This window comes from Sinohyriopsis cumingii, chromosome 16 (genome assembly GCF_028554795.1).
Source record: "Sinohyriopsis cumingii isolate HCF-2022 chromosome 16, ASM2855479v2, whole genome shotgun sequence".
In the NCBI taxonomy this organism is placed as follows: Eukaryota; Metazoa; Mollusca; class Bivalvia; order Unionida; family Unionidae; genus Sinohyriopsis; species Sinohyriopsis cumingii.
This window is the reverse complement of record NC_142976.1, coordinates 2,021,253-2,046,880: the sequence shown is the minus strand read 5'-3', so window position 1 is coordinate 2,046,880 and position 25,628 is coordinate 2,021,253. Positions and strand designations below refer to the sequence as shown.

General features: G+C 37.6%; 1 pseudogene; it reads left to right on the top strand.

Moving 5' to 3' along the window:
- Positions 1-21,329: 21,329 nt before the first annotated feature.
- LOC149779813 (uncharacterized) lies at positions 21,330-24,238 on the top strand (annotated as a pseudogene).
- The last annotated feature ends 1,390 nt before the right edge of the window (positions 24,239-25,628 follow it).

Below are 25,628 nucleotides of genomic sequence, written 5' to 3'. Positions count from 1 at the left end.
TCGTCACTCGCTGATATTTACATATGAAAATCGAATTCTATGCCCGGTCTTTTTTGAGATTGCTGTTTGATATACTCGTTCTGCTACTTTTCGTATTGAGGCGATACAAATGTCAAAGTATCTACTGGCTTCATTCATTGACTGAAATATTTTTTCCTCGTGAGTTGTTGTATCAAATGACTTTACGGGTTTTGCTTTCTTTGGGTATTTACCGGTTTGGCCTTTTTTGGTATTTTGACTCTGCGAGACAGCTTGCAAGTTTATAAGAGAATTATCAGTCTTATTATTATTAATATGATCAATCACAAGTCCATTTTCGATTAATCCGTTGAATACCTCAAATACCGCCCTATGAACATGGTACTTCTTCTTTCCGGCACCAAACATCAGATACCCCTGATTACTTACGGTACCAACCGGCTTCTTCAGTTTGCGGTTTCTAACAATGCCGTCGCGAGATGCCTCGTAATTGACGAGCACAGGATGCGGCTGAAATTCTTGGTCCATTTATATAATAATACTATTTGTCTAATTTATTATTTGGTTTAATTATGAATCTTTCAACGTAGTCTTGGGGGCTTTTGATGACGAAGTCGGCGGTGGGGTCAATGACGGCGTTTTTAATTCGCTTGTCATAATAGCGTTTTAGTTCCCTGTATCGCTTTCCGCCACAATTAATACACAACTGCGATTTTCCTCTTACACCGACGTGGCAAACCAAGCACGGGAGGGGGCCAAGAGAACCATTACGAACGCTTTGTAAATGATACCCGCAGAATTCACCTCTACATGATTTATTGCACGGGGTTGTCGACCCAATCATCAACCATTTGCATTTATTCATTATACTATATTCTTTTATTTAAATACTTGTTTTAATTATATGGATGAGTTTGAGAGATTAGCAGTAATTAAGCCCTGGAAAAATATTAAATTCAATCTCGATAGAGTCCTCAAGGACACACCAAAAGCGTTAATAAACGATAAAACCCTGTTGAATAAAATACGCGATTGTATTAATGAATTCAAGCGTGATGGTGCATCTCATAGTTGGTCAACATTTCGAATTGATGGTGTTGTTGATGCTACCATGAACGACAACCGCGCAGCAATGATAATATCACAACTTGACGGTAAAAGGTATTTCTTCAGAGTAAAATTCATTGTCCGGGTGGAATCAGGTGATTGGATCATACGTGATAAATTTGAACCAGTTCTCAGCGACAAGAAAACAGTCACTGTCAGCCGCGACTCCAAGCCGGGGTTGTTAACCGGAATTGACAGACCATACTATGAACGAGCGTATCCTGAAACAGCAGTTGTTTATGGAATATACCCGTTAAATAAGAAACCTGATATCGGAAAACTGAAACCGATGAAACAGTCAACGGGGATAAATTGTGTAGCAGAACGAGTAATAGAGCATTTTACAAATGCATGTCGAGGAAACAAATTGACTGATTTACGACGTAGCAAAATCAACCAGTGGGAACTAACCGTAAAAGAGCGTGGAGCGACCATCAGCGACATAGCGAGATTAGAAACGTCGTTGAGATTTCCAATAACCGTTACAACGATAACCGGTGAAGTATTATACGAATCGAAGTATAAATCGAAGGGAGCCCCAATCAAAATTATTGATCATAACGAACACGCATGGACGCCCGCGATCACAATATTTCCACGGGATAGAACAGTAAAGTATATACCCGAAGAATTCCTGGGAGAACAATTCTCCAGGGATGGTTTTCTCGCGGAGAGGAAACTATTTGATGCTATTGCCTACTTGTGTAAAAACGACCCTGTATCAGTGTGGTTACTTCGCAGCGCTGAAAACGATGTGGATACCTTTGATCAGTTTGTAAGACCAAACGGCGAATTATATCGCACTGAAGCATTTCACAACAGGATGAAAAAAACCGCCATGGAATTTGAAGAGCATGATGAACAACTGCTAACAAATTGTTTTACGATTCCATCGGTTGTAGCTCATGTTGCAGCAAGGAAACATGCGTGGAGACCAACGCGCAAGGAATTTCTGCCGGATGTACAATCCAGTTGTTTGGAATACTATCACGGTGGACTATGGAACACTGAATACAGCCGCGACGCTATGATCTCGGTTGATATGGTTGCCTGTTATCCAGCGAGTTTTCTCGGGTATGGATCCGCCGCTGAGTACTTTAGACGATTTGGACACCCCAGTCATGAAATGACTCGTGTTGCTATTAATGGACCACTGCCTGATTTTGATTTAACCGGATTCGCTCGCATAGTATCATTTGAATTCGCGGCAGGACTCCATCGCTGTTGCTATATTTGGATCGGTAGACACATGGCTGAAAAGAAGTGGCTGCCAATAGCGCTGCTACGGTATATGATTGATTGTAGCATGCTAGTTTCGTTGATTGTCAGTGACGCGATTATATCATACCGGGCACAGACTGAAGTCTGGTTACCAGAACCGGAGCGTCTAGATAGCATAATTGACGAGTCCAGAAAAAACATTGATGCCGACGAGGAATATATCATCGAATGGTCCAGGAGGATATTTAACCAACGAAACCGCGAGGCAAAAGATCTCGGTAGAAGAATAATTGGTAAGTTCACACAAGGTGGAAAAAACTGCGACTACAAACGATATTGCTCACGGCTGATTATAGATGACGCAGAATATGATTTCGTAATCAAGGACGCAGTGGCAAAAAATAGATACGTGAACTGCAAAACAGCTTTCTTGTCCAATGGAACAAGGTTGGGTACAGTTGTTACCTACAGCGATGGAGACAGCCCGGCATATCCACATTTGAGGGCGTCTATGCTGGGTTACGCCGCTATCAATTTATTCTCGATGATAAATAGATTTCCCGACACCGCGGTTAGAGTTGCGATTGATTCATTTTACATAGACGTAAAGTATAAGGGAAACATAGCCGAGTTTACTAGTCCGGACGAGAGTTGGGGTATATGGAGAATTAAAAATGAAATACGACGCGATTATTCCCCGTCAGCAGATGTCACCGTTGAGAACGACTATTTACGCGGTGATAAATTGTCAGAATGGTCTAATGCACCACCGTGTTCTGATCCAATTTGTAGGCATAAAACAGTTTATTTAAGCGGCTGTGGCGGGTCAGGAAAGACGACTCGGGCAATTGAATTATTTCGAACGCGGGCAAGTATAATCGTGCTTACACCGACCCATAGACTAGCGCGAGAGATAAAACAACGAAATGTTGACGCCGTTACTTATCACAGCTTTTTTCGATACAGCGGCGGTGAGTGGACTCCTGATCGAATGGGTGAAAAATTTATTCCTGGGGTTATCATTTGGGATGAGATATGTACTGTTTCGTTAGATGTTTTACAAATGTTTCTTGAGTGGTTGCTGCGCGCGAATACAGCGGTAATCATGTGTGGCGACCATGGTCAACCACCACCATTTGTCGGCGAGGGTCCACATGATTGGTTAAAGGGTTTTGTGGACTATTATGAAGAAACCGATACTGATTACCGAGCACTTGATGAACAACTGCGCGGGGTTAAAAAATTAATCAGATTACAGCCGGATAGAATTCAGTGTGAAATAATCCACGAGGTGATTCCGGAAACGCCGTTAAATGAATTCTGGGAAACATGGAGACCAAACGATTTGATTGTAGCGAGTAGAAAGATAGTCAGAGACACATTTCAGCGGAAGTTGTTTACGTTGCATAAGGAAAAGTTTCCAACGCGTCCAGTGCCGTTATGTTATAGACCCGCGGACACACGGCGGCAGAACATTGAAGTTGAAATTCCAGCCCCGACAGCGTCGGGGACAAAAAAACAAATTCTCGTGCTGAATGATATCGTGCTCGTTGATATCGGTGTCGTCGAGGACGCGCTACGTGCTGATAAATCCCCGTGGACGCTAGGATACGCAACAACAATACATTCCTCGCAGGGACTAACCATCACGGACACAATTGTTTGGATGGTTGATAATCGCATCGAATGGTCAAATCTAGTCTATCTTGCAGTGTCCAGAGTACGAAGGATAAATCAGCTTCGAAGAATTGTTATTGACGAAGCCACCGACGAAGCCGGCGACAAAGTCACCATCGATGCAAGCGTCATTGATAGAAAACTCTCGGGTTACCGCCAACAGGATAAAAAAAAACAGCGGCGTTTTGATATTGATGCCGAATTAATAATTGCGTTACGACAACAACAGAATAATCACTGCGCGAGTTGCAATTGTATAATGAGTTGGCGTTATTCGGATAAAGACACTCGCCAATTTACCGTGGATAGGATCGATAACAGTCTCGGTCATGTCAAAACCAATGTGAGGTTGACATGTCTTGAGTGTAATAGACGCAACGGCGCTAGTTAAGACCACGCGGGGGTAATTGAGTATCGTCAGGTATCACTTGTAGTTGCTCGCGAGTAAATCCGCGCTGAGGAGCAGTTAAATCCAGTCTATAGATCGGTGGTCTACCAGTTGATCGTGTTATCGTTGATATGTTATGTGTGGTAACACTCCAAATAGGATCAGTAGCTCTTTTTTTACCGCCTTCAAGCTCTCCTGGTTCATATAGATATCTCACGGTGACATTGCCGAGAATCGGCTTGGAAACGCTATTTATTTTTGATTTTCCGGGTATATACTCGTATTTAATAGCGTCGCTGGGCTTCATGTTGATTGCTCGGGTAATCTCGTTATTTAATGCTGCAATTACGCCCGGTAACCTTTTGACCCATTCACGAGATCGTTTTTCTTGGATGAATTCCTTCGCGTATTGATATCCAAATAACCGTTCAGCAAGAGTCCGATTGAATCGTTCAACAATTGCCTGATCACGATGTAGCGCAGTATGACCTCGTCGTACCGCGACGCTATGATGTTTCAGCGTTGATAAAACAGCGCCGCGAAATTCACTACCAGGATCAACTTGTAATAGATTTGGCCAGCGCAGAGAACCTCTTTGATAAATTCTTTCAAACGCAGCGGCTACTTCAGTTGCTGACTTTGTTTTTAACGGCTCCGCTTGTTTGTATCGACTCGCAACATCAACTACGGTTAGCGCGTATTTGTAACCGTTGTCATGCGGCAAAAATAGTATATCAGCCTGATGAACTTCATTAGGTACGCTGACATCAAAGCGCGAGAAGTTGATTTGTTTAGGCGGTGGTAGATAAATTTGCCATATAGCCTGTTTGGATAACCAATTAGCCGCAGTGGCCTTTGTTACCTTTGCAGCGCTTGCAAGCTTACCAATTGCGGCCTTCCCCTTCCAGTATCCTCTCGGAGAATAATAGATGGATTCCATGTTGTTATTAATTACCAGCGCCCATCATTAATTTACCTTTCATAGCCGATTTTACCAACCATGAGGCCAATTTTTCTTTGACGGATTTATCAGGAATAGCATTTAACGCGTGAATTAATTTTACGTCCGCGATATGACGCTGTTGCAGATCGCTACTTTTGTAAGCAACATCATGAGCATGACACGCCTTATCGATAGCGTTTATTGGATACTCACCGGGTTTGGGCTGATTTTGATCATCGAGTCTGATATCTAATCGTGTTCCGGGGCCACAGTAGCTATATCCTGGGAGGTGCTTTTCTCCTGGATACTTTGCCCACGGTGTTCCGGGGAGTTTTGATAACTTGGCTGCAATATCACCTCCTCGCTTTTTTTTAAAACATCTCCGGGTCTAATAGAAATAAATCTAAATTTCTTTGTACCGCATTGTACACACTTACCAGTAAGTGCCGATCTATTATTTCTTGTTGTAACGGTTGTCATATCATTTGTGCCAGTACGCACTCTACACTTCACACAATATAGATCCATAATTTATGTATAGAGATATGAATATAATTGATTTTTCGGCGACTAAAACAAGAGAACCAGTTAAGCATGTTGCAGCGTTACCAAACTCGATCCGGATGATTATCATCGGACCATCTGGATCCGGCAAGACGCAATTGTTACTTAATTTAATAATGAGATGGATGAAGTGGGATAAATTGTATTTAATCGCCCCTAGCGTAGATGATCAACGATGCTACGAGGTGTTGAAAGATTTCAACGAGAATGCATCAGCGATCGCTAAAAAAAGTGTTATTGAGTTTATTACAGATATCAATGATGCACCAGGTATTGATGATATTGATGGCGACGTTAACAATCTAGTCGTGTACGATGATGTTATGTTAGACAATCAAAAAAACCCAGCTAGGATATTTTCCAGAGGCAGGCATAAAAACACTGACGTGATATATGTCACTCAACGGTATACTCAGATTCCAAAAGTAATCAGAGATAACTGTAATATTCTTGCTGTATTCAACGGCGTTGATACACACACGCTACGAAATATTTGGCAGACATGGTGCGGCGGTGACATGGACTTCAATGTTTTTCGAAACTTTTTTAGTCATGCTCAGTCGACCCCACATGGATTCGTAACGATAAATTTACATGATCCTCGGACACGATATCGTATCGGACTTGACCAAATATTCGGTTAGTTGTAAGTAATTTTCATTGTAAATAACCACTTAGCAGCAGAGGGGGCGATGACATCGACGCGGTCGTCGATGTGCTTACCGGACGCTGACGACGCTGGGGATCGACGCGCAGAAGGTGTTAATTAAACCAAATGACGTCACCATCGTGTAAGATGGACCGACGTCGTTTTTTTTTTACCAGCGCTGATTACACCGGATCCGTTGAGTGCAGAAAGTAATAATTAAGCAAAATAACGATTGGACAAAATGTCCGATTCGCCCCCTCTGCTGCTGCTTTGATTTGCCGATTCAAACATCGTGGAAGGTCATGTTGGGTCAAAATGACGAGAAAAGGGTACTCGAGCTCGCAGTGATTGGTTAACAAGGTTTAAGCATATTCACGAGAATCAAGGAAACGTTCACACAAGCGGCCACGGGTGATAAACGAGCGTAGCAGATTGTCGTCCGTGCCTTTCGATGATGCTGGGCTGGTTAATAAAGCTGTTATCACATTTTACATGTCATCAAATGAATGCAAAGAGTTTTGTACAACGCTTACAATAATCGGATAGCATTCTAAGAAATACGATTTTCTACTTAAGAATGAGATGTATTCATACATCATATGTTTCAATAATCAACATTCCAGTCCATTCAGAAAGAACATATTTTGTCTAAGACGTCCACGTATAGTGAAAAATTTGCCGGGTGTTTACGGGGGTGGGGGTGGCTGGAGAGGGTATAACGGGAGATGAAAACGAGGAAACTCGAGCAGAGATAATCATTCAAGTCTTCTCATTGTCTGTTTCATATTAATTGATGGAAGATGACCAGATGTATCTTATTTGAAACACAAATTAACCTAATATGATCGATTATTCTAGTTCGTTTACATTTTATTTCAGCTCTAAGCCTGTAATTTTTTTTCTTTTCTTTCCTGTTAACGCTTTCAGCATTTTGTTTGTTTTTCAGGTTCTTCTCCTCGTATTTTTCAGACTGTCACTCAATTGTTGGTTCAGAATGTCTAGACTTTCATATTTATTTCTGATTTAGTTATGTTAATTCTAACGTTATTTATCTAGTGATGTCACTTGTGTTCCTTTTGCATGAAAGGAATCGTGGTAAGGAAGAGGAACCTAGAGAAAATTCGTAAACATTAGATCCAAACAAATTGCTGATGTGTGTACATTAAGAAAAAGTAAGTATTATTTAATGAAACGTCATTGTCGGAAGTCAAATGCAAACTTTTTAGCGATTCTCCCAAAAAAAGAGTTTGTGGAATTGGTAAGCCAGATTTCATATGGGAGTGTGTTTGTGCATGCGTGTGTGTGATTCGGATTTTTTCATGTAGCTTTAACATTTTTATTCATATTGCTACAATGTCTGGAGTGTGACAGTATATAGTGATATCTAGCACTGGGGGGTGGTCATGTAGCATCATGTCCCACCCAGTCACATTATCCTGAAACCAGGACGACCAGTTCTAACTCTAATCTCTTAATGCTAAGTTCCAAGAGAGGAAGCTGCTAGTACCATTTTTGAGAGTCTTTGGTAGGACTCGACCGGGGTTCGAACCCACGACCTCCCACATCCGAGCCGGAAGTTCTAACTACTTAGGCCACCGGAGCGGTCCATCAGGAAGTACTGTACCAGCTGTAAAAATATATATTTGATCATGCAATTTTAATTAAAGATTCTACATATTTTACAAATGGTTGTAATCCATCTTGTGTTTGACGTAAAACTTACAAAATAAACAAACCAGTGTATTAATACCTTAATATGTATATTTAATTAGTGATTTGCATTGTATAAGTTTTTCTGCAACAGACACCTGGAATAGTAGGCTGTAAATGTAATATCTGCAAATTATACCCTCTCCACTGCCTTGAGGACGACAATTAACGTGCGCCACCTTTGTTTTACAGCCCTGGTCTTGTATACCTCCAGATGTCTTATTGTTCACCCCTTCCTTTTTAACTATGCCATAATATGCGTCTCTGAATATTATACACGCACCAGGGATACTGACTGTATTGGACGAATAGAGGATGCCACTTGAACTTTAATTGATTCCTGGAACCCTTTGAATAAAGTTGTTTCACCTTCTCGCACATATTCAGGAAAGCAGACCTACTTGTACAATGATACTTATACTTATTTGAAGTCGGTTCCTAAAACTCTGGAAATAAAATGTAAATTTTTATTAAGTCTTCTAGTCTTGAATTATATGAAAACGTAAACGTGTTTCAAAGCAAAGAAAGTATCGCATGTCTGCAATGGCATAATTTTACAAATTCCTTTCCTTAATCGTGGGTTATAAAACATAAATATGCCATTATCAGCCCACATTTCAGAATTAATTGCCCGTGGCACCATAGACGTGCTTCAAAAATCTATTTCATTTCTATCTGATAATGATCTTGCCGTCTCATAATAAAATATTTATACATTGCATCTAAAATATCCATTTCACTTTCATAATTCTTAGACCTTTGAGGCAATTTTCATTGATGATAATGTGCAAAATCATAATACATCTTTTGCCGTGATATCCAGCTGCAAAAAAATATTCCGAATAGCAAGTTGGCATGTGCCCTATGAATATTTTATACATACCTGATGGGTGCAGTTGTGTAATCCATTTTGGGGAATAATTTAAAGATGGTTTGATGAATGTTGCGAGGGTACGTCATAATCCTGGCATCGTTATTAAGAAGAATATTTATGATCTTTGATTGTAGTAAAGAGGTTCTTCTAGTAGCATAGGGCGGCACGTGGGGCCTTTTGGAATCGTATGTTATAAAAGGTATGTGGATTATAATATCAAACGGAAAATGCAGTATTACAAAAGTCCATACGTTGAACAGTATGCGGCACGTGGGGGTAGTCTAATGGAAATCCTATGTTTAAAAGTGTTGGCGGATTATAGGGCACAAGGAGAATTTAACATTAGGCTGCCATTTGTGGCAGTATTTGAGTAACAATGTGAAATTAACATTAGGCTATCTTCCTTGTGGGAGTATGCGGACAAGATAATTTTGTGTTAATATTGGTCTGTGTATTATAGACCCAAACGGTAAATATAATGTAACCTGTCGAAAATGACTGCTGGTTTAACATTATTGGTCACTTGGGTGTCAAAATGGGAAATCCTATGTTTAAAAAACAATGCTTATAGGTTTAAGAGTATGGACCGCTAGCTGAAATGTATGCCGTCGATACCATATTGTGAACATTAAAAGAAGCGGATGAAAGTGGATGAAATCAAATGGGACCACATGGCCTCAAACGGAAATTAACATTACATCGTACATGTTTCATGTGAGGGTCATTGGGGGTTTCTAACAGGAAACGTAATGTTAAAAACATTTAAAGATTTAATATTGTCTGATTGAATGGAGCGTGATCCGCTTCTGTTGAGAGTATATTCCTTCCTCGGCAAATTTTAATAACTTTCCTTCTTTCAGAGTGGATTTGGTTTTGAATTTTATGAAAATCAGATTATTTTTTTTTCTTTTGGACTGCTTCACTAATTTTACTTCGAATTATTAGCATTTCATTTCAGCTGGAATGACAGCTCATTAAATGCACTTATACTGCCTTATATGTCTAGAAATCGTGGGTCAAAGTGCAATACTTTCAGTCATATTTCAATGATTTCATTTAATTTACCTTAATATTTATTAGACAAGTATGTGGCTCTTAGAAATGAGAGTTACAAATATTAAATATCCAGCAAATATATTAATGATTTGATGCTTTCAATAAAGTTTTCAGACTCTTTCCAGTTTGATTGTACTGTACTTAGCTGCGTCATTTTGGAGGAAATTAATTTCAGTTAGTTGAGAAAGTGCGACAAACCGAACTTCAAACAACAATGCAATCAAAATGGAATTGACAATCGCAGGAATAAACGAAACGTTGACACGACAAAGCAATCAAACAATATGAAGATGAAAATGGGAAAAGGGTAATTTTAGAGCCAAAATTCTCTTTGTTTAAGAGATACTAAATTCTTCCAGATCGGGCAATGTCATGATACGAAAAAGTAATAACAGTCACTAGACTATATAAATCAGTAAATGTTCTCTCCGTATTTATTGTCGCTATTCCAGTTTTGTCTGAATGTGTCTGATTATCCTTGTTTTGAGAATCGTGGGAAAATTGAGTAACAAGGTGTGCATAAATAGAGAAGACCACACATGCAAAAATGTGTAGAGATGACCATACATGCAAATATATGCATACCTCTAGATGACCACACATGCAAATATATGCATACCTCTAGATGACCACACATGTAAAATTATGCATATCTCTAGATGACCACACAATAAAAAATGCACAAACCTTAAGATGACCACAATTTCAAAAAAAGTTGAAGAACTTAATTAAACGCTATAATGAGAGAGGACGAATATCAAAATAACCCCAGATACAATAATGTGCTTACGGTTGGGGTTTTGCGTTTCTCACGTACAAACAGACAATACAAAAACTCAACAATTACATTATACTAGAGCGGTTGAATAATTTAATACTTGTACGTCTTGGCAGAGGATATAATTTCCAAATTCATTCGGTTATCATGAACTTTATTCGATATCTCCACTTGTATTTGTTTGTGCATGCAATTTAGAATTCAAATTATAGCAGAAAACAAATTCAATATTAAAAATAAGCGTTATAAATAAAATTCTGGTGACCTATTGACACGCGTCATCTTTAAAAGGTAATCATGCCACGATCCATGATAAATATATACAAATTCATACCACGTATAACCGTCATGTGTAAATAAAACCGACAATGAGAAAGAATACGACAAACTTCGAATAAAGTTCGACGTTTACGTTTTCAGTGTATTTTGACAACAACCTCTGAAAATGTTGTCACTTGATGAACGAGAGATACCTGACTGTAATTAATGCAAGACGTGGGCATACACGTTAATGACAACTTGACATTTAACGTCAGTTATGTTACAATTTTAGAAAAAGATGGCACACCCCAATTAGGGATATATTGTTACGCATTTGTTCAAGTGCTGGCATGATAATAAACGTTTAACAACGCAACATTTCAATTCGATGCGTTATATATAACTGGTGATACCTAACAAATATGGTTGCCCATTAGAAAATGTGCCCAGCATACACATTAATAGTTTCGTAGTTACAACCATACGCAATAAATCGTCACATGTAAAACATACGTTTAATATGATGCTTTCCTAATGGATTTAATCTTCATTATGACTGGTAATGTTGCGCTTGTCCTCGAACCGTCCCACATTTATACGCGGCTTGAGTAATGTTGTTAATAATAATGCATGCAGTAGGGATTTATATGGCTCTCAAGAGTGTTCTATTCTGAAATGTTGTTCAGCGATTAATAAATAAATAAATAAATAAATAAATAAATAGACTGAGGATAGGTAGGCCAACCTTCGAATTGGAAGAGTTAGGCCGACCGGTTTGAATCACACGCGGAAGGGTGAGACCGACCTGTTTGAGTCACATCCAGAAGGGTGAGACTGACCTGTTTGAGTCACATCCGGAAGACTTAGGTCGACCTGTTTGAACTGTCTGAATCACACGCGGAAGAGTGAGACCAACCTGTTTAAATCACACGCGGAATGGTTAGACCGACCTGTTTGAAAATCCAGTCTTTAAAACCATTTCATCTCGATTACAATTCCTTCATAAACCTGCGATGTCTGAGTGCTCTCACTTGGGAGATACAGCGTGACATCAGTGAGACCAAAGGAACAATTAGTTTTGCATAAGTTATTCCAATACGAGCAATAACATTATCTCTTTTTAAAGAGATCAACAAAAATGTAAAAATATGAATTGACATTTCGTTTCATGAAAGTTCTAAAAGCATCCGAGTAACTGATTTAAGATAACCCAATCATTGGGCAAATTTATGGTCAATTAGCGATATGGGTAGTAAATTTTCTTCGATCATATCTTTCTGATGGATGCTATCAGTCTTATGATTTTAAAACAGCATCACAGAGGACATGGAAATCTTTCATATCAGATTGTATAACTTATGGAGAATTATCGGAGAGCAATATACTAGTCATTTTTTTATATAGATAAGACCATGATTCATGCGCATCTCGAAAAGATGTTTGGATTATACAGAAAATCAAAGAAGGGATTTTGTGGGGATTTCTCGCGATTTACGCTGTCTATAATTAAGTCAGTAGAACAGTTAACGACAAAAATATACCGATCAAATAGATAGATATTCCGATAGATATGTACATAGATTTGATTCGATTGTGCTATCGTAATGTCGATGCATATAGCTCGTGATACACCGTGTACAAGCGGTGGGATTTAACAAGGATAAATCGGGCACAAAAACGAAAAGATCGTGTTTTGCTGATAATAAAACCGAAGATTTTTTCCAGACAATCGAAAATTTTTTCCAGACAAATGACTGAAAATGGTCCTAGAAAAGGTAGATGTAACCCCTTTTCCGTCTCCATGTCAGTATGAGCTGTACTAGCTTTCGTATCTAAAAGATGTTGCCATGACGTATTAAGAAAAAATAAGGGGATTATTTCAAGTAACCGAAAGAGCGTGTAATGTAAAAATACTTACGTCATTTGTTTCCGAGAAACCATGATCTTTTGGTATTCATGCTAAATATCAACAAAAATACTTAGTCGTGCAAAAATTTTATTTTTCATTTCTATAAGTGAGAATGCCGTCTTATGTAACGTTTTACCTTTGCTCATAACGAACGAAATATTTCTATTCAATTTATTGTATTTAATATTACTTGAAGATTTGTATGCTCACACCGAACTGCGACATAAACTAATCATGACATGACAATAAATGCTTCCATCCTTTCACCAATCCAACTTGAATATTGAATATATATATATATATATATATATATATATATATATATATATATATATATATATATATATATATATATATATATTCTAAAGCACTTATCGTTCCGGATCACTGCCATCACCTGTCTGCGCCGGTTCGAGTCTCAGGCTCGGCTAACGTGGGTACGTGAGAAAGCCTGCCTGCTGTAGCTTCTCGTGGGCCGGTGGTTCTTCCCGGGGTTTTTCAGGGTTCTTCTGGCCGCCATGTTTGGCGTTAAACCATACAACAACAACATATATATATATATATATATATATATATATATATATATATATATATATATATATATATATATATATATATATGATGTGATGTTGATGGTTATCTCGCATTTATATCGTTCTATTTGTTTCTTCGGATTATATGGCGCTTTAAAAAAAAGGAAATAAGTCTTCAGGAAAATTCAGTTTCTATGAAACAAGATACATCGTGCAATGTTATGCACCTATGCTTATATAGAAAGTACACTAATATCTCTACTGACCATGGATACTGGTTACAGGAATTTTCACATGTGCCTCAAGTCGAAAAGGTCAAAGGTCACGATGGAATAAGACCACAAATTTGAATCCTAGACTGCCTCCCGCCGTACTCATGTTTAAAGCGCAAACTTAGTTATCAAAGTGACTAATGTATTTTGTTAGATGAACAACGACGATTGTATTATGTTCCAGTTTAAGTTCCGCCAGTATCGGAATATTGGTCACATTTTCACAAGCGGCATGCTCATATCTCAGTCACGCTGTTCTCTATATGATATGCTGGATTGAGACATATTAGCCTTTCAAATCAGCGAGAAGTTTTTTGTCAGCATTTAATTAGCACAAGAACATGGGTCCGAATATGAGCGCAGTTTGTAAAATTTGTTTTTTCCCCCATTTATTGGTTATTAAACAGTGGCTGTGTGCAATTTAAATGCAAGCCGGGCTTGGAGGAATTGTAAAATGTCACCTTTTGGATGAGAGTTTACTGACTAGGAATAAAACCAAGCCCCCCCCCCCCCAAATGACACTAGACAGATATCTTATCTCAGGGGGGATCATTTCTATAATGAATGCTAACTCTAGGAAATTGTCGGTCGGCCTTTCTTCAATCGCACTCTCCGCGCATGTTTTGTTTCGCGTAATGAATACAAAAATAATGCGACTTTTAGATTAAGGTCACTAAAACCACGAGCAATGATCAATACGGCCATTAGAACTTTTTTGTTAAGCTTGTGATCGCAATGAAATTAAAATTAGACAATACTTTCACTTGTATCCAATGAAAATAGAAGAAGAAAAAAACAAAGCGTTAAATGGATGAATGTGTAGCGAGAGAAAAGGCCAAAGATTACACTGGTGTTATCTAATGAGGATTCTGAGTTGTCAATAGTGGAATGAATGATATCAGAAATGGACTCTAATAATTGCAAGTGTGCATAATAACTAAATTAACAGTTAATAAACTAGAGCCGAGTTAAAGTAGTCCGCTCTTCTAACAGCAATTCTTACTGCCCTACCTCGAAATGACGTGTTCAGTACATTATGATATCTTAATTATGACGTCACTTTTAATCTAGGTGTATCTTACTGCTATGGCATCTCTGAGAGATTGGACGTACGATGGTATAGTTTCTGATGTTGTCTCCTTTAAACATAATGAAATCCAAAAACGCTTGTACAGTTTTAGTAATGGCAAAAATCATCATGTGAAACAAATGATAAAGTTAGCAAAAGATTTACAAGTCTTTATGTTAAAGTCAACAATAAGAATACAAAGTCCTTATGTTTAAGTCAACAAAAACAATACTTATAGGTTACTGCATTTGTATGGGAAAATACGAACGAGTTTTTTCGGATGTAAATACTGCACGACCTTGCATACAAATGCAGTAACATTTTTATTATATGCTAATTATTTTAAATTCTACCTAATGTTTAATTATATTAACAAAATACACAACAAGAAACAAAATAACTGAATGTGTGCCGTATTCCAAACTAAATACACAAGCGCAGATTCATTATTACACAATGACAACATATATATATATATATATATATATATATATATATATATATATATATATATATATATATATATATATATATATATATATATATATATATATATATAATGTGTCCTATGGGTGTTTAGTGGAGTTCAAGCAATTACATAATTCCGTGACATCCTTTTGTGTCCTATGGGAGTTTAATGGAGTTAGGTAACTGCAAACTTCGGTCACAACATTTTGTATCCTGTCGCTGTTTAATGGATTAATAGTAACTACAGACCTCCCAACCATGGCAGCATTCTCTATCTTTATATGGATATCCTATGATAGATAGAAAACAATCCAATGAAATGTGTCATATTTTGGGGACATAGCCGTTTTCTCTTTGGTAAACCGGAAATTTGTCAGTCATACTAGTTTAGCAAAGATATGCTGAATACTAGAACGTCGATACATGGATTACTCCCCCACCACTTCTGTCTCTCTGTTTTTGAAATGGATTGGAAAGTTTTAAAGAGAACACCACCTTCAAAAATATTACCGCTTCTGTTTCTAGGATCAGTCGATTAAATTGTGCCTGTGCTTCTGTGACTAATGATCATTATGCATAGATTGTTCCGGATTAATCTGAATAATCCTGAATTTACCTGTGTATCATAAATTGATGAATACAGTATTGGACAATATAGTGGCAATATCAGCTGATCTATTATGATATTATACGAATTATGGTGGCATATGATAATCCATTATAATCTATGATGGTCGATTTCAGTCATGATTGTTATTTAATCAGTGAAGTACAATATTTTGGGATCAAGTGAAATTTAATATGAAATTCACAATTCACATTTCTGTTATTTCGATTCATTTAATTTAATAGCCACATTGATCTGACGCAATACAGTAAATTTAATGTCATAGCAACATTGATCTGACGCAATACAGTAAATTTAATGTCATAGCAACATTGATCTGACGCAATACAGTAAATTTAATGTCATAGCAACATTGATCTGACGTATTACAGTATAGTTAATGTTATAACCACATTGATCTGACGTATTACAGTATAGTTAATGTTATAACCACGTTGATCTGACGTATTACAGTATAGTTAATGTTATAACCACATTGATCTGACGTATTACAGTATAGTTAATGTTATAACCACATTGATCAGACGTATTACAGTATAGTTAATGTTATAACCACATTGATCAGACGTATTACAGTATAGTTAATGTCATAACCACATTGATCAGACGTATTACAGTATAGTTAATGTTATAACCACATTGATCAGACGTATTACAGTATAGTTAATGTCATAACCACATTGATCTGACGTATTACAGTATAGTTAATGTCATAACCACATTGATCTGACGTATTACAGTATAGTTAATGTCATAACCACATTGATCAGACGTATTACAGTATAGTTAATGTCATAGCAACATTGATCAGACGTAGTACAGTACATTTAATGTTATAACCACATTGATCAGACGTAATACAGTATATTTAATGTCATAACCATATTGATCCGACGTAATACAGTATATTTAATGTCACAGCCATATTGATCAGACGTAATACAGTACATTTAATGTCATAACCACAATGAACAGACGTAATACAATCCATATAATGTCATTGCGACATCGCGCTTCCAAAGTCTAAATTCAATTATCATGCCAAACCTTACTGGTCAAATGAACTCAAAGAAGCACATAAACTTCAAAGACAAGCTAGGTATACTTGGATAAATGAGGGAAGACCGAGGGGTAGTCAATTTAATTCTTACAGAGAATATAAAGATAAGAAGAGAGACTTTAGAAACGTTCAAAAACTGGCTGTGGAAAAATATATGGGGGAGGTGTATGAAGCAATTGAAAAAGCACATGAATGCGATGTAAGACACTTTTGGAAAATGATCAACATTAAGAGAGGGAACAATATAAATTTTTGTCAGGAACTATCAACTGATGGAGTTTGTGTCCGTGATGATGATTCCATCGCAAATGGCTTTGCTAGATACTATGAGGACATTCACACGCCGACTTTAAACCATAGTTTTGACGGAAACTTTAATGAATTTATAGAGGGAGAATTAAATCGGGGTCTACAGGACGAAGTAAGCCATATAGAGGCCTTACAGACCAGTATCAGTTTAAACGAAGTAAGAGAAATCATTAAAGGTCTAAAGAAATCAAAAGCATAGGGCCATGATCAAATTTGCAATGAACATTTGATCTATGGCAGTGACTACCTCATCGAGTGTATGACAATTTTATTTACTCGGATGATTGATCAATCTTACATACCTGTAGATTGCAAAAAAGGGTTAGTAATACCACTGTACAAAGGTAACAGAAAATCAAAGAACTCCATCGAAAGTTACAGGCCTGTTACTTTACTGCCTGTTATCTACAAAACCTTTGAGAAAATTATTCATGAACGTTTGGTAACTTGACTCAAATATACTAATTCTAGTATACCCAGTTCACATCAACATGGTTACCAAAAAGGTTTAGGCTGCACAACAGCGAGTTTTGTGCTGTTGCAATCAGTACAATATAATGTAAACATGGGTTCACGGGTGTTTGCTGCTTTTCTTGATACAAAAAAGGCATTTGATACCGTGTGGCACGAAGGACTGCTTTTTATATTATTCACGTTGGGAATTACGGGTAAATCTCTTTTGATATTTTTTAACATGTATACAAATTTACAGAGTAAAGTTCTTGTAAATGGGCAATTTTCAGATTGGTTCTCAATTGGCCAAGGAGTGAGACAAGGGGGTGTTTTGTCAACCTTGATGTACACAATATTTATAAATGACTTGCTGCTACAGTTAGAAAATAGTGGATTTGGAGCAAAGATTGGATCCTTAGCTGTGGGAAATCCAACCCTAGCTGATGATATTTCACTTTTGGCTATATATCCTAGCAATCTACAAAAGCTGTTAGATATAGCATACGACTACAGTAATAAGTGGCGATTCGAGCTTAGTGTTACAAAGTCATACATTATCATTTTCGGACCCCAATACAAGAATTTTATCAATATGAAATGGTATCTTGGCCCGTCATGTTTGCCGGTTACCGATTCGGCAACACACCTGGGTCACCGGATTAACTCAAAGCTGACGTCGCATGACGCAATACTCGATGCATGCAAGAAAGGGAAAAAATCTTTTCACGGTCTGTTTGGTATTGGCATTAAACCGAATGGTTTAAATCCTTTGGTTGCTGCAAATGTAATTAAAAAGGTAATTTTCCCTTCAATGTTTTATGGAAGGGAATTATGGTGTAACATTTCAAAAAGTGACCTCGCTTTATTGGATAAAACTCTGAGGTATTTTGCCAAACATTTACAAGGTTTTCCAATACATACAAGATCAGACATTGCCCTGGGAATGCTAGGATGGACATCAGCGCAGTCCGAAATTGATAGAAGAAAATTGATGTTTTTACACAGATTGTGTTTGATGCCTAACAATGTACATACTAAACGTGTGTTTAACGTTGCGTTATTTCACTTCATTCTGAGCGGATGCATGTCAAGCTGCGGGTTAATTTCAAATTTATATTATACCTCAAAGAAGTTTGACTTGCTCGGGTATCTAACTGATTATTTACATCATTCTGAAATTCCAGATAAACATAATTGGAAAGAAATTGTAAGGTCAAAAATTGTTGGTCTTGAAAATAGCCTCTGGAGAGTTCGTATGTCTAATCAAACAGATTTTGATAGATTCTCTTCGATACACGAATACTTACGACCTGCCTCAGTGTGGCAGTCGGCTAAAACCAGACAACACACTAAGGTATTTACATATGTAGCTAAACTATGGGCTGCTGTTCCACAAACACAGCTTGATATGTGTATTAGATGGGGGAATGTTTATACAGACTTGATACTTCATTGTTGTGTTAGTTGTCCTTATATGTCGAACTTTCGAAATTCTTTCTGGGATTTCCTTACTGATAAATTTCCCCTGAGCCTGCACATTACGTTATTTAATGCAGAAGATGAGCTGCAACTACAATATCTTTTAGGTAAAAGGTTACCATCAGGAGTAATCGACAAAGAAAACTCCAAGCTATTCGTCCTGTATGCAGCATACTTTGTCATGCAGTGTGCAGCTATCTTCTGTAAATAAGGTACTGAAACTTGCAACTTATGAGTTGACGAACACTTTGTTGATTGATATTGTGTAAGAATTTGTATTCTAATATAGAACATTTTTTAAAAATATTTATTGATTGTATTCAGATGATTTATTCTTATATCATGTAATCTTCCATGGAAGGAAATAAAGATGATGATGATGATGATGATGATGATGATGACATTAACCAGACGTAACACAATACATATAATGTCATTGCCACATTGACTTGACATAATACGGTAAGTGTAATGCCATAGCCACATTAATCATACGTACTACAGTGAATTTAATGTCATAGCCACGTTGATCAAACGCAATACAGTACAGTTAATGTCATAGCCACATCGTTCAGACGTAATACAATACATATGTCATATCCACATTAATCATACGAAATACAGTACATTTAATGTCATAGCAACATTGGTCTGACGTTAGACACTAAATTTAATGTCATAACCACATTGATCAGACGTAATACTGTACATTTAATGTCATATCCACATTGATCAGACGTAAAACAGTAAATTTAATGTCATCGCCACATTGATCAAACGTAACACAGTAAATTTATAAGCACATCTTACATTGAAACAAGAATAATATTCACATTATATTCTGCAATTAGCCGTTCTGTAGATTCATTTAATGTCATAGCCACATTGATCAGACGTAATACACTAAATAATTGCCCGAACCCGGTCGATATTTTCATGAGAAAATTCGGCGCTCATAAACAGATAGAATGATATCCACCCTCAGTTAGACGCGATCATCGAATGTATGTACAAAAAGATCGAAAATGTTAAAGATCACGTGTAACAATGAAGTAAAACCAATCAAGAAGACTGGGTTGAATTAATACATTTGCTTTAGAATGCTTATAGAACTGCTGAACGTAATACAGTACATTTAATATCATAGCCACATTGATCAGACGTAATACAGTAAATTTATAAGCACATCATACATTGAAACAAGAATAATATTCACATTATATTCTGCAATTAGCCGTTCTGTAGCTAATGTGTCATGAAAGCGATGGCAAGGCGGTGGTGTCAGAAATTAACGGAAATATTGCGCCATCATCACTTGGAGTGTCTTGGAGGATCGATACAACAAAGGGCATTTATCTGTAAATGACCTTCACTACCATATCTTATGAAAAATATTAGGAGGTTGAAAATTGTGAACTGTTAATTAATTTATTTTGATGGTATTTGTTTTGATGATTTTGAGAAGAATTATATTTAAATATTCGATTTAAGAAGGGGTCTGATTGTTTCCAGAAAGGGACATTCGCTTATTGGGTCTATTGAATTTATGTTTATAGATAACATGAATTAGCAATGAGCGCTATGCAACATAATTTTGTCGAGATAAAATGTTCAATTTATCTCGACCGTTTCTTGTTGACAGTTATTATGTCGAAGACAATAAAAGGAATACATGAATGCTCCATCACATTTGATTTCCATACACTGTTGTAATAAAAGGGCCAAGAGATACGGTTGGATTTTTTCAGAAGAATTGCATAGGCTGTTATAATTATTTCCCTTTTAATCATTTTAAGTAATAATTCTATATAGGCAAAACAGAGCATATAATTTCGTATAGGCCACAATTATTTCATGTAATATAAATTGTTTTGAGCTGAACGTTTCTTTAATATATTCTGTTGTACCTCTTGATAATAATGCTAACACCTTTAACCAAAAGATGTCTGGCTTGAAGTAAAATATACATATTGTGTAAGCTTGATAACAAAGTTTCAGATCTGATCATAATGCAATGTTTGTAGTGGATAATAATCCATAGGGTAACTTACATTCCAACCAATCAAATTATGAACAATAAATGAGATGATAGTTTAACATCCATTTTAACCAATCAAATTGTGTACTATAAATGAGATTGTAGGTTAGTTATATACTGGAAAATTATACTAATTATCTAAAAAAGTATGATAGAAGAAATAATTTTTAAACAAATAGTGGGACCTGAAAAGTTTGATTTATGTTTTAGATGGAATTCAGGATTTAAAGAAATTAAAAGGATTAAAGTTGCACGCAAATTCGAGTTCTTCCAATATGAAAACAGGCTGCTTGATAACTTTATTTATCAACGACTATATCAGCTATAGTGCTGATTGGTTAAGACTCTGAAACCTGACATGGCTTCTTTTTTATATAAAAATGTCAAGAAAAAAGCGGGGAAGAAATCTTTTGGAGAAAACGAATGAGATAATCAAACATTAGGCAGTAGATTCCAAGCTCCAGAATTCACTGGCATATACACACTAACCACAAACAATTAGGCTAGTACGTTTTCCTGTGCCCATTAACCCTTAACACGTATGCTAAGAGGTTTCCATCAAGTCTTTCATCAGAAATACGCTAGTACGTATCCCTGTATCTATTAAACTCAGACACTTATATCAGTACGTTTTCTTTCGATCCATTGACAACAAACACGTATGATAGTAAGGTACCCTCTACCAATTAATACCAAACACTCATGCTATCACGTCTATCTCTACCATTTAACCCATACGCACATGATAGGATGTTTCCTTCCACCCATTAACAACAAACGTGTGTAACAGTAAGTTTCTCTCTTCCATTAAATCCGAAAAATCTCATGCTATTACGTCTCACTGAATCCCATACATTCATGCTAGTAAGTTTTCTTCCACCCATTAACTCCAAAAACGTGTTAGTATGTTTCAGTCTACGCATGGACCCCAAACTCTTATGTTAGTGCATATAGCTTACCCATTTACACCAAACACATATTCTAGCAAGGGTACATCTATACTTCAACCGAAACGTTCATGTTAATAAGTTTGCCTCTACCTTTAACGCCACATACTTAGCGATTACATTTTACCCTTTACCCTAAAACATCCTGCTATTACATTTCCCTCTACCCATTAAGTACAAACATGTATACAGGTTTACCTCTAAATTTGCAACCAAACCATTAGGTTTCTACTTCCGCTCTACCTTTGAACCCTAACAATTATGCTAGTAAATTTTCCTCTACCCTTGAACCCCAAATTCTGTGATAGTAACATTTCCTCTACCCTTATTCCTTAACATATAGGTTTGTACGTTTCCTTATAGCATTAATCCCAAAAAGGCATGCATGTGCACGTGCCTATATCATTAAATCTCAAACAATCATGCTAGTAAATTTCGTCCTGTCCTTTAAACCCAAGCATTTATGCTAGTAAGTTTCCTCTTACCCTTTAACACCAAACATGCTTGCAAGATTATATGTACTCCTTAACTCGTAACCTCTATGCCAGTGTTTTCTTCCACTCTTTATTCCAAACATGCTAGCAAGTTTTTCTCTACTTTTATCTCACTCATGCTGGCACGTTAATCTGCACTAACTGACCCCAGACACTTATGCTAGTATGTTTTTATGTACCCATTAATCACAAACACTTATGATGGTGTGTTTATCTGTACCCCTTGACCCCAAACACTAATGCTGGTATGTTTATCTGTACCCATTGACCCCAACAACATATGCTAGAACGTTTCCTTTAGCCTAAACACTTCCCTTCATTTTTCTATGATTTGGCTTATAAATTGGCCTCTTCCCATCAACCCCAAACACAAAGGCTTGGACGTTGGCCTCAAACTCATCAACTCCAAATAAGATTAGTAAGCTTTTGTCTCTACCCATCAACCCCAAAAACGAAGGCTTGGAAGTTTGCCTCAAACTCATCAACCTCAAAAACAAATGCTTGTAAGTTTTTGCCTCTACCCGTCAATCCTCAAAACGAAGGCTTAGACGTTTGCATCTACCGATCAACCCAAACAAGAAGGTTAGGACGTTTCCTCAATCCCATCAACCCTAAACACGACGGCTAGGAAGATAGCCTCAAACCCATCAACACCCAAACACGAAGGCTAGAAAGTATGCCTCAAACCCATCAACCCCAAACATGAAGGCTAAGATGTTTGCCTCAAACCAGTCAACTCCAAGCACGAAGGCTAGGGAGTTTGCCTCAAACCCATCAACCACAAACACGAAGGCTAGGAAGTTTGCCTTAAATCCATCAACCCCAAACACGAAGGCTAGGAAGTTAGCCTCAAACCCATCAACCCCAAACACGAAGGCTAGGAAGTTTGCCTCAGACCAGTCAACCCCAAATACGAAGGCTAGGAAGTTTGCCTCAAACCCATCAACCCCAAACACGAAGGCTATGAAGTTTGCCATAAAGCCATCAACCCCAAACACGAAGGCTAGGAAGTTAGCCTCAAACCAATCAATCCTAAATATGAAGGCTAGGAAGTTTGCCTCAAACCCATCAACCACAAACACGAAGGCTAGGAAGTTTACCATAAACCAATCAACCCTAAACACGAAGGCTAGGAAGTTAGCCTCAAACCTATCAACCCTAAATACGAAGGCTAGGAAGTTTGCCTCAGACCCATCAACCCTAAACACGAAGGCTAGGAAGTTAGCCTCAAACCAGTCAACACTAAACACGAAGGCTAGGAAGTTTGCCTCAAACCAATCAACCCCAAACACGAAGGCTAGGAAGTTTGCCTCAAACCCATCAACCCTAAACACGAAGGCTAGGAAGTTTGCCTCAAACCAGTCAACCCTAAATACGAAGGCTAGGAAGTTAGCCTCAAACCCATCAACCCCAAACACGAAGGCTAGAAAGTTTGCCTCAAATCCATCAACCAGAAACACGAAGGCAAGGAAGTTTTCCTCAAACCCGTCAACCCCAAGCACGAAGGCTAGGACGTTTGCTTCAAACCCATCAGCCCCAACTCGAAGAATAGGAAGTTGGCTTCAAACTCATCAACCCCAATGCACGAAGGCTAGGAAGTTTGCGTCAGACCCATCAACCCCAAACACGAAGGCTTGGAAATTTGCCTCTACCCATCAACCCAAACACGAAGGCTTATAAAACTCCATGAAACCTATCAACCCCAAACACGAAGGCTAGGAAGTTGGCCTCAAACTTAGCGACCCCAAACACAAAGGTTAGGAAGTTTGCCTCTACCCATCAACCCAAACACGAAGGTATAAAAGTTTCCTTGAAACCTACCATTCCCAAACGCGAAGGCTAGGAAGTTTGCCTCATATGCATCAACCGTAAACACGAAGGCTAGGAAGTTTGCCTCAAACCCATCAACCCCAAACACGAAGGCTAAGAAGTTTGCTTCAAAACCATCAACCCTAAACACGAAGGCTTGGAAGTTTGCCTCCAACGCATCAATCCAAACACGAAGGCTAGGAAGTTTGCCTCAAATCCATCAAACCCAAACATGAAGGACATGAAGTTTGCTTCTTCCCATCAACCCAAACACGAAAGCTTATAAGTTTGCCTGAAACCTATCAACCCCAAACACGAAGGCTAGGAAGGGTTGCCTCAAACCCATCAACTTCAGACACGAAGTATGTCTCAAACATATCAACCCCAAACACGAAGGATATGAAGTTGGCCTTAAACCTATCAACCCTAAACACGAAGTCTACAAAGTTTGCTTCAAACCCGTTAACCCCTAACAATTATGATCGATCTTATTCTTATAGTTATCACTAGACAAATCTTTCCTCCTCTTTAAGCATTACAATGATCATGCTTGCTGGGAAGATGCCATGTGAGCACACAGGAACTCTGCAATGTTTCCAACACCTTCGAAATAGTAAAAAGTTAGGATGCTATCGTTTCTTTTCTTTATACTGTCATAAGACAGTCAGGTACTAATGCTGAGATAAAATATATCATGAACGTATCCAATCTTCCTCGATGTAAAAGCTCGTAATCGTCAGTTACTCACGATTCAGCTGAACACATTGAAGAATTACTACATTTGTTTCAAATTGGTATTGCTATGGTAACATAACGACAAAGAATTAGTCAACAACATTTTATCTTTTGTAATACTAAACAATAGACAAAGATGAAAACTATTTTATTCGGATTTAATGGATTGAAAATAAATGTAATTGAAAGTTGTGTGCTGTGTCCGAATGTCGACAGCT